The sequence below is a fragment of the Silene latifolia genome, chromosome Y (assembly GCF_048544455.1).
Source record: "Silene latifolia isolate original U9 population chromosome Y, ASM4854445v1, whole genome shotgun sequence".
Taxonomy (NCBI): domain Eukaryota; kingdom Viridiplantae; phylum Streptophyta; class Magnoliopsida; order Caryophyllales; family Caryophyllaceae; genus Silene; species Silene latifolia.
In genome coordinates, this window is record NC_133538.1 from 89435346 (window position 1) to 89446813 (window position 11468).

The 11468-nt window shown below is 41.3% G+C and overlaps 1 non-coding gene across 1 annotated transcript; it reads left to right on the plus strand.

Annotated features, from left to right (window-relative positions):
* The first annotated feature begins 11136 nt into the window (after nucleotides 1-11136).
* Nucleotides 11137-11245, plus strand: LOC141636500 (small nucleolar RNA R71). Its single transcript, XR_012541106.1, has one exon. It is a non-coding gene; the product is annotated as a small nucleolar RNA R71 (small nucleolar RNA).
* Nucleotides 11246-11468: the final 223 nt, after the last annotated feature.

The following is an 11468-nucleotide window of genomic DNA, read 5'->3' on the forward strand; positions in this document are numbered from 1 at the left end:
TGAACGCGATCATCCCTTATGTAAATATTAATACTCTATCCAATATTCACATAACGATCTTCTGAAATTAAGGTATACTCCTCAATCACATTGAGATGACATGACCATCATGTTTACCTTATGCCATCGGCTTTGGCTAGAGGATTAGCAACAGTTGCATCCCTCTAATTTCTATTGCTATTTTCCTTTGTTCTATGTAATCTTTTTATCACACAGGACCTTTCTGAGTACATGTCTAAACAAGTTTTAGACTCTGGTTCTAAAGCCAGTCAAACACTCACACTGTTTTCACAGTCTCTCGGGAGACGATATTCGGCTAACAGAACTACTCTAGTTCCATTAAACTCCGGATATCTACTGTCTCTTTTACAACATCGGATGTTATAATGTACTTAGCTTTCGTTCATGATTTATACGTATAACTCTTATACAATTCCTTCATATGACATCATTTATGTATAACTTCTTATACATATATGTATAACTTCTTATACATATATGTATAACTTCTTATACATATTATTCTTTATGCACATAACTCTTTTATATGCTAATCATTCCTTAACTAGGCCCATAACATCTTATAAGCTTAGGAATGTTTCCGTGTAATCCTTTTACACGAAATTCATAAATTCCTCCAAACTACAAGAGTAAATTCTCAGTGCCTCTCAAGCACTCGAGGATGCTCTTGATAATCATCTAGTGACACTCAGTAGGAAATGATTTGGTAATGACCTCTCATATTCTCAATATGATAAGTCCCGACGAAAGCGGCTTTTAGCATATTTAATAGATCCTGCAGCGGAAGCAAAAGAGATCATATTAGTGTTAAACAACTTGAACGAGTCAAGAATATTATCACATAAGTCTCTTGACTAAAATGCTAATATCTATGGATATCTGATACCATCGTTTTGTATCAAAATTTAATTTATAAATCCGAACTAAAACTATAGCTAGTGATAGTAAGGGTCGAACCACAGAGAGACAAGATCCATTCTATTTGCTATTTTAAGTCTAAAAAAGTAACAATTAAATGGGGGTTTTGAATTTGTTTGTTTCTAATGACTAGTTGCTAAAATATGAAATTTCTCAACAAGATAAAAAGAAGATCAGGAACTTCGGTTCACCATGGCTAAGGTCAGATCACAAAGGGATAGTAGAGGTCTTGTAATAGTCTCATGGAGTAAGAGCAGGGCTTTTGATCAATGCTCAAATACCTTACGGTCTTCTAATTCCCAAGAATTTTTCAAAGCTTTCGCTCAAAGGAAATTCCAACCAAATGAAAGCCTAACCCACTAATCTTTAAATCCATCAAGACGGGTTTATCAAAAGGTAATAAGATCGATACGGAAGAAATCATACTAACAAAACAACCCTAATTTATGCCATGGCTCACCTTGTTCCCAATCAAGGTAATTAGCTATGCATGATTAAAACTACAACAATTGCAAACTTAAAGGCAGAAAATAAGATTGACATGATTGAATTGAATTAAAGACAAAAGACAAAATACTGAATTGCTGAAACTAAATTGGTAACAACAAGAATTGAATTAACAAGAAATTCAAGAAGAAGGAAATTGCATAAAAGCTTACTATTTAAATGATGCACAAAGTAATCGAATCCGGAATTCCGTCGTCTCCCTTTTCTGCCTCTGAGCTAAATCTAAAACTGAGTTCTTGAATAATAAAAAGCATAACCTAAAATTATTCTGCGTTCTACTGATAAACGATGCCAAAAGAGTAATTTACAATTGGGCTTTTAAAAGTCTAACACGAAAAATAAATCTCAGCCTCGAAACCTGGTCGATCGACTGAGTAGCATGGTCGATCGACTGGTGAGTGCACTACAGTAGCATCCGCTGAAGTTCCACGGTCGATCGACTGAAGAGGTTGGTCGATCGACCAACTGAGCTGTGCAGTAAGTCCTCCTCTCTTCAAAGCAGCCACTTCACTCTAATGCACGCATCCCGAGGTGGACAAGTCCGAGCTACCATCTTCCAAGTTCCCCTAAAGCAGCTTCCGGAGGACGATTTAGGCTTGATTTAGCCTACTTCTGCTCATTCCTACAATAAGTCATAGAAATCGCAAAGTAAACCGTTTCGGGAGAAATAGTAGCTTAAAGCTAACAAATACGCATGGAAATACGTGCCAAAACTGCAAATAAAGTGTATAGAATATGCACGTATCAAATCTCCCCAAACCAAACCTTGCTTGTCCCCAAGCAAGCACTATGACCCAAATAAAAGCCTAATGGAAAGGAAAATATCTCAGAGCTAGCTACAAGTCAATGCTAAACCGTTTAATGCGCATAACCAACTACTGTAAAGCTCAAATCAAGTGAACAACTTAATGCATATCATGGAATTAAATCGGGCGTTCGACCTTGCAAGACTCATAAATTTGGACTCTCCCGGGTCACTCTTCCCTCAGCAAGGCAAATGGTAAGAATATATGTAGAATAGAGGGAAGGAAATACAGACTCTCACCTAGACTGCGACCGACAAAACATGTATGCTTGACTAGTATGAATAATGATTCTAGCTACCGTGCACACGCATAACCACCGTCAAGGACTATTACATGCCGAACTATTGCAAGATTTGGATATGTGAGGCTAAGTGGGAAACAAAGGGCAAAACAAGTATGGAAATGTGAGGGTAAGAGCCAAGCTAGTACCTAACAAACCATCAGAAACCGCATCCCGTTCCTCCAACTTAAAATATGAACCATTGCCTCTAAATGTCTAGGCAACACACTATCCCAAAAAGGACACCTCCAATTCATAAAGTAAGCACATGAGGTGTGTTCTCAAATCAGCCGAATTTTTTTCTTATTATTTTTTTGAAATTCCTTTTTTTTTTCTTTCTTTCTGTTTTTTTTTCATATTCTTTTTCTGGAAAGGGCAGTCGATCGACCAGAAACAGCAGTCGATCGACCACCTCTGTTGGACTAAACTCACTGCCCAGATCAACTTCTCTCTTTTTTTTTCATTCATTTTTTTTCTGAGTTTCTTTGTTTCAGGCTGACACATTTGCACTTCTTATAAATACTCACTCCAACATTACAAAAACGAACCAAAACTGCTATAATTCGACAAATTCCTTTACTACTTCCTAGCCCGGCACAATGGTAGGCTAAGTATGGGATGTAGTTAAGGGCAACTGGCAGATATGGCTTATAGTGGAGTTAATGGGGCAAAATGAGAAAGGGGAAGATGCAATAGTTCTCAAAACACGTAATACCGACCACAAACCGATGCGTATAGGCAATAAGCAATCAAAACTCATACACGTGCAAAACATGAAATGACGGGAGTACTACTCTCAATCCTAAATTAACCGGTCATGAATGTCACCAGTTATAGGCTCTATATCTCATAAAGTATAAGTAGTTTGCCAAAAATAATGAGTCAAGTCTAATAACCCGAAGTAAATTCCACAACAAAATTTGAGAAATCACTTTTAATTCTCGCTAAGCAGTTGTAAAAAGGCAAGGAATGGCATATATTTGACTAATAGTGCAATGTCATCATTAATAAACTCCAATCCGACTCGACTATACTCAAAAGTAAACGTGATATTTTTGATTTTTTTTTTTTTGAAATTTTTTGGTTTTTTTTTTTCTTTGTTTTTTTTTTTTTTTGAAATAACACAAATGCAAGCTAAAATGCAGTAAACGTGTGACTGAAATGCAATAAAAAAACAAATGCAGATGCAAAAGACATATGCAAATACCCTCCCCAAACCAAAACGCACAATGCCCCCATTGTGCTCAGCAGCAAATCACCAGCAGAAATAGGGAAGAATAAAAGCACAACAAAATAAGAAGAAACTAATAAAGAGGGATCGGAAACTCACAAAAGACGACCTCCCCAAACCAGCCAAAAACAGGGGAGGTCACAAGCATATAATCTCCACCGTCATACTCGGAACCACTATCCTCGTTTGACCCAGAGTCATCCTCCTCATCTTCCGCCTCAGCAGCAGCGGCAGTAGTAGTAGTAGTAGTAGGAGGAGGAGGTCTCCTGGCAGGCTGAGGGTAGCCACCCACCGGAGGAACAAAGAAGGACGGGTGAGTCCAGGCACCTCGTGGGAGCATCCCCGTCCGAGCATACTCCTCGTAAACTGAGTACAGGGCCAGGGTCGTGTCTAGTCTGTGCTGATTAAAGCTCCTACACAAGTCACTCAACACACGTGACATCCCCCTGTGGTCCATGACCGGAGGGATAACCATAGGTGTAGGGGGGCGGAAAGTGGTCGGGTAACCCGTGGTAGCAGGAGTAGAAGAGGAGGAGGCCTGTGAAAATGAGGCATAAGCCCCCCTTGAGGTGCTAGCAGTAGCAGTACCTGCCCCAATAGAAAGCCTGTAGCTAGGCAAGGGTGGGCGAGCTGCCCCCGAAACAGAGGTAAGGGGCATGATAGGAGGGAGGCCAAGGACAGGGATGGGGTCGCAGATGAAAGAATCAATCTTCCACTGACTCCGACTATCGACCCACTTCACAGACCTCGCGTAGGCAAGATCCATGAAGCGTAGGTCAGGGTCAATAGGGGCCTCCTCTCGAGGGAAAAGTAGAACTAGACGGTTGGCGATACGCGTCACCAACCCGCCACAAGCAATAGTGGCCAAAGTGCCCTCACTTATAGTCTGAAAGTGAGCGGCAGTCAAATAAGCGATGTTATAGATACGGGCTACCCGACTTTCAATGTTCAGATAGCCCGCCAAGATAGACAGTTCAATGTTATTCACATTATTTGACTCTTTACGGCCGAAAATGGTATTACCCATTAGCCGTAGAAAATAGCGAAAAGGGGGCAAGTGGACAGAAGTGCCCGTCCTCTTAGAGCCGTTGCAGTCACTAATACATGACCACATGACCCGGTGAACATCAGAAGTTTCCGAGGTGTTATCCTCGAAATAAAGACCCAAAAATCCAGCAAAGTCGGCTAATGTAAGGGAGTAGGTGACATTGAATAGCCGAAAAGAAATGCAAGAGCTACTCCTGTTAGCCTCAAAAGAAGCCAGGTCAAAAGCATAAGACGAGAAAAACTCAAGGGTCAAAGTGTAGTAAGTGAACTCAGCCATGTCCACAAGACCCGACATTCTTGTCCCATTTAGCTGGGACACAACAGACTCAAAACAGCCTAATTTCTCTAAAGTAGGCTTGTGAAGAAATCGAGTGGCTGTAACTTTCATTTTTGCGACAAAGAGAGCGAACTTAGCACGCTGAGTTGAAGAAGAAAAAGTAACCTGCGGATAGTCAGGCAGACTATATGTGGTGTCCTCAATCATTAGCGGCAGACCCCGCGGCCGTTTAGCAGCTCCCTGACTGGACTGCCCTTCGTACATCGCCTGCTTTCCTTTTGTCATCTTTGCTTCCTACAAAATGAACAATTCAACAACTATTTCCCCATAACAATGACAATTTATGAAAACCCGAAATAAAATCAGAAATTGAAAACGGATTTAGGGTTTCGAAAATTTGGGGGAAACGGCATTAAGCACCTCCTAGTTGCTAAATTGTTTCGAAAATCAAGGGAAAATGGTAGCAAAAGCAATTAAAGCACAAAAATCGACAAGAAACTAGCCCTAAATCGATTTTCCCCAATTCGATTTTTTCGTCTCAATGTAACAATGCTCGAAATTTGGGCATGAAAGTTCAGTGGAAATCGAATATAAAGTATGGAAATGAGATTAGAGACATACCTTTGACGAGAACTTGAAGATTTAGGCAAGAAAATTGAAGTAAAGGGGGATATTGGCAGGAAAATCGCAAGGAAGGGGAAGACAAGGGTTTCCTCTGATTGATTTTTTTTTTTCAATTAAGAGTATAATGAATGAATGAATGAATAAGGAGTTAGAACTTCCCTTATTAATCGTGCATTCTGAATTCGCGCAGTGGTCGATCGACCACCTGACTCGGTCGATCGACCAGGATCCCCTTATGCAGCTTTTCTGGTTGTCGCGTGGTGGTCGATCGACTACATGACCCAGTTGATCGACCAATCTCTCTTACACAGTAGCTTCTGCCTTTTCCTCCGCAGTCGATCGGCTGAGTAACTTAGTCGATCGACTGCAAACGCTGGCAATTAAACTCAAAATCGCCAAAAATTCATTTTGCCACTTCAATTTCCCGTTCTTCTCTCATGAATATTCAGTAAACCACCCTACGCACTTTGCATAAAATAAATTCCTGCAAAAATTCTCAAAGGCGCACATTTTTTAAACCAAGGAATTGCTTATTAAAAGGAAATAACTAAAGCTCCTAATGCAAAACAAATGAAATAAAACCATTAAGATCCTAATTACAAAAATTAACAAGATGGGTTGCCTCCCGGTTAGCACTAGTTTAAGAGGTCCCGCACGACCTTTTTACCTCAGTTTGCAGCTTCTAAAATTGGGTCAAAGTATAGTACTTCGACCTGCCCAACGAAATCGTCTGCACCGTGATAATGTTTCACATATTGGCCATTAACTTTGAACCTTTCTCCAACAGAGGTCTCCAATTCATTTGACTCGAATTTTGTAACTGCTGTGACCGTATAGGGGCCATTCCACCTGGATTTCAGCTTACCAGAAAATAAACGGATACGTGCATTAAAAATAAGTACCTTATCGCCAATATGGAACTCGCTCTTGATGATTCTCTTGTCGTGCCAGCGCTTTGTTTTTTCTTTGTAGATCCTAGCATTATCATAGGCCAGCAGCCTAAATTCCTCCAGCTCATTCAGCTGTGTCATGCGTTTCTCACGAGAGAGGTTAGGATCCAAATTCAAATCACAAATAGCCCACCAAGACTTACGTTCCAACTCAACAGGTAAATGACATGTCTTACCATAAATCAATCGGAATGGTGACATCTCAATTGGCGTTTTAAACGCGGTTCTATAAGCCCATAAGACATCATCTAACTTAAGACTCCAATCTTTCCGTGATTTAGAAACAACTTTAGCTAAAACCTCTTTCAATTCTCTGTTAGAAATCTCAACCTGACCACTAGTTTGGGGATGATACCCCAAACATCTACGATGTTGGACACCGAATTTAGTCAATAAAGCACTAAGTTGTTTCTCCTTAAAATGCATTCCCCCATCGCTAATGACAACCCTAGGGACACCAAAACGAGGGAAAATAATCTTTTTAAACAGTTTAATCACGGCCTTTGCGTCGCAATGGGGAGTAGCGATAGCTTCTACCCATTTGGACACATAATCTATAGCTACGGGGATATATTTATTACCTTGACTGCTCGGAAAAGGTCCTTGATAATCAATGCCCCAGACATCAAATATCTCAACCTCTAGAATGCCTACCTGTGGCATCTCATGTCTCTTGGAAATATTCCCCGATCTTTGACAAGCATCGCACTCAGCAACAAAATTGCGACTATCTGCATGCAAAGTTGGCCAATAGAAACCAGATTGGAGTACCTTTGCCAAAGTCCGGGACGGACCATGGCAAGCTTCTAGGATATCCTTCACCTCCCATTGAGGCACGCATCTCCGGATAAGACCGTCTGCGCATTCCTTGAAAACATAAGGATCATCCCAAAAGTATTATCTAGCATCATAAGCGAACCGCTTCTTCTGCTGCCATGAAAGCTCGGGTGGTATCCTACCTGTCACAGCAAAGTTAGCAAAATCAGCAAACCACGGAGGTGGATAAGACCCTAAAGTAGTAATAGCTAACAGACTCTCATCAGGAAAAGAGTCATTACTAGGTAACGAATCCTCCTTTTCTGTCAGCTGCAGACGAGAGAAATGGTCAGCCACCACATTCTCTGCTCCTTTCTTATCTCTGATCTCCAAATCAAACTCCTGCAAAAGGAGTATCCACCTCAAAAGCCTCGGCTTTGCATCCTTCTTAAGAAAGAGACTCTTCAATGCTGCATGGTCAGTATAAACAACAACCTTAGAACCTAACAAATAAGATCGAAATTTATCTAAGGAAAAAACTACAGCTAGAAACTCCTTCTCAGTGGTATAATAGTTGAGTTGAGCCTCATCCAGAGTTCGGCTCGCATAGTATATGGCATTCAAAACTTTGTTCTTCCGCTGTCCCAAAACTGCACCGATCGCATAATCGCTGGCATCACACATAATCTCAAATGGGAGATCCCAATCAGGCGGCCGAATGATTGGTGCAAAAACTAGAGCCTCCTTCAACCTGTTAAAAGCTAAAAGGCACTCATCAGTAAACTCAAAGACAGCATCCTTAAGGAGCAATTGTGTAAGTGGTTTAGCAATTTTTGAAAAATCCTTAATGAAACGCCGATAGAAACCAGCGTGACCAAGGAAACTCCTCACTCCTTTAACATTCACGGGAGGAGGCAATTGCTCAATCACCTGCACTTTTGCTTTGTCAACATGTATACCCTTATCAAAAATCAGATGCCCTAATACAACTCCCTCATTGACCATAAAATGACACTTTTCCCAGTTTAAAACAAGATTAACATCAATACAATGCTGCATGACTTTATCAAGATTAGCTAAACAACGTTCAAAGTCATTACCATAAACTGAGAAATCATCCATAAATACCTCCATAATGTTCTCTATATAATCAGAAAAAATCCCCATCATGCACCTCTGAAAGGTAGCTGGGGCGTTACACAATCCGAAGGGCATCCTGCGGTACGCAAAAACACTCTGTGGACAGGTAAAAGTGGTCTTACTTTGATCATCCGGATGAATAGGGATCTGAAAGAACCCTGAATATCAGTCTAGAAAACAGAAAAATTTGTTAGAAGCAAGTCTTTCAGTCATTTGGTCAACAAAAGGGAGGGGGAAGTGGTCTTTCTTGGTGGCGGCATTCAGTTGTCTATAATCAATGCACATCCGCCACCCTGTCACAACTCGTGTTGGTATTAATTCATTTTTCTCATTCTTAACTACGATAGTCCCTCCTTTCTTCGGAACTACCTGAACTGGGCTAACCCAGTTGGAGTTGCCAACAGTATAAATAATACCTCCGTCGAGTAGTTTCATCACCTCGGCCATAACAACTTCCTGCATCTTCGGGTTCAACTTGCGTTAACCTTGTTTGTAAGGCTTGTGGCCCTCCTCCAGCTCTATCCTGTGCATACAAATATCAGGGCTGATGCCCTTAATATCATCCAAAGAGTAACCTAAAGCCTTCCTGATTTTCTTAAGCACACACATCAAAGCAGACAGCTGGTCATCATTAAGCTTAGCACTAACAATAGCTGGGTACTGCTCTGTATCATCTAGAAAAACATACTTAAGATTAGGAGGAAGTGGCTTACGCTCAGGCACCTTTACCTCTACAGCACAGACAGAATCAGCTTCAATGGTATAGCAAGTGTTTACCAAATTCTCGTTGGCCAGGCTCAAGAGCATCTCATCTTCTTCCTCTGTGAGCTCGTAGCTTTCCATTGAGGCTACCAAAGCATCTGGCTCCTCAGCATTCTCCTCTGTATTACCTGAACACTCATATAAACTGGTTAGATCAGCTAAGGGATCCTTGGCTAAGGATTCCCTCCAATTATAATTAACAGCCCTGTCAACAATATCAATGGAATAACACGTGTCATCATCAGCAGGTTCAGTAGCCTTACGAGCAAGACTAAACTCAATGGTGTCATCCCCTACCTCTAAGGTAATGATTCCGCGTTTGACATCTATTACAGCTCCAGCTGTATGTAAAAATGGTCTACCTAAAATAATAGGTATCTGACTGTTCTCTACAATGTCCAAAACAACGAAATCGACAGGAATAAAAAACTTACCCACTCGAACGGGTACATCCTCTAAGACTCCTAAAGGTCTCTGAGTCGATCTATTTGCCATCTAAAGGGTAATATCGGTCACCTTAAGTCTACCAATATTTAGCCTTTCGCAAACAGAGTATGGTATAACACTGACACTGGCCCCTAAATCGCAAAGGGCCTTTCCAATTTCGTGGTTACCTATAGTGCAGGGAATTGAAAAACTACCCGGGTCCTTTAATTTAGGTGGTATATTAATTTGTGAAAGAGCATTGCATTCTTCCACGAAAGCAACATTACCATCATCATGAAAATTTCTCTTACGATTCAAAATGTCTTTCATGAATTTAGCGTAAGAGGGTACCTGGGTAATTAAGTCGGTGAAAGGAATTTTTACCTCGAGATTCTTGACCATTTCCAAAAACTTACCAAACTTGCGCTCCAGCTTAGTATTCTTTAACCGCTCCGGATACGGGACTGCAACACTAGCCGTAGGATCAGTGACCTTCGGCTTCCGTAAGTTTAAAACCTCCGTCAAATCATCAAATAGTGTAGAATCATGCAAACTAGTTGACTGATTTGCGTCCTGCACTGGAGATCCGGTCGATCGACCATTGGACTCGGTCGATCGACCAATCGTGCTTTGAAGCGTGAAACAGCTTCGTCGAAATCGTTTCTTCAGAACCTCGGTCGATCGATCATTGTTGGTGGTCGATCGACCACTTGTCTTTGGGCATGAATAGTTTCGATCGTAAAAATTTTTCCTCAGAATTCGGTCGATCGATCATTGTTGTTGGTCGATCGACCACGGCATCGGCAATATAGTTCGTTTTCGCACCAGAATTTAAACTAGCCTCTTCATCATTTCCCGAGTCTCCTCTTGGCTTATCGGGACCTTCATAAGAGAGGCCACTTCTGAGATTAATGGCATTAATCGTTTCAATTGGCCCCTCACATTTGCTTGAAGAATTGGTGACTTGCTTAGCCTCTATATTCTCCAACTGCTTCACAAAATTCTTTGTAGATTCAATTCCAGCTGCTTCTATTTTCGCGACTTGAAACAAAAGAGTTCGGACCATTTCTCTCAATTCCGCGGTCTCATCTGAATTATGGACAGGAATTTCAACTCTTTCCTTGGAAGCTTCAGAGGTCTCGAGCTTCTCGAGACGGGCAGTAATAGAAGTTATGAGTGTCACAACGGCACTCATTTCTTCACTTTGCTTTCGCGACTTTCCACGCGAACTTCCAAACTCGGCTCTGTGGACTGCCATCTCCTCAATAGTGTTCCAACCTTTATTCTGACCGGTATTATTTTGGAACCTACCATTCGCAGCTGCATCCAGGATGACCTTGTAATCATCATATAAAGCATTATAGAATAAGTTGCAAAGGTACCACTGCTGGAAACCATGGTGAAGGACAGCCCTAACCAAGCTCTTGAAACGTCCCCACGCTTCACAAAAGCCCTCATCAGGTCCTTGCTGAAAATTTGTGATTTTACTTCTTAAGGCATCTGTCTTTGCAAGTGGGAAGTATTTCTTGTAGAAGGCTAACGCTAGAGATGTCCAATCTATGACTCCCGCTGCTACGCTATCAAGGTAGGAGTATAAGAACATTATCCCCTTTACTTCATCCTGGGTCACCCCAGCCGGTACAGGTATGGAACAGCAGTAGTCTGTGAAAATTTCCATGTGCTTCAAAGGATCCTCGTCCGGTAGACCAGCAAACTGATTTCG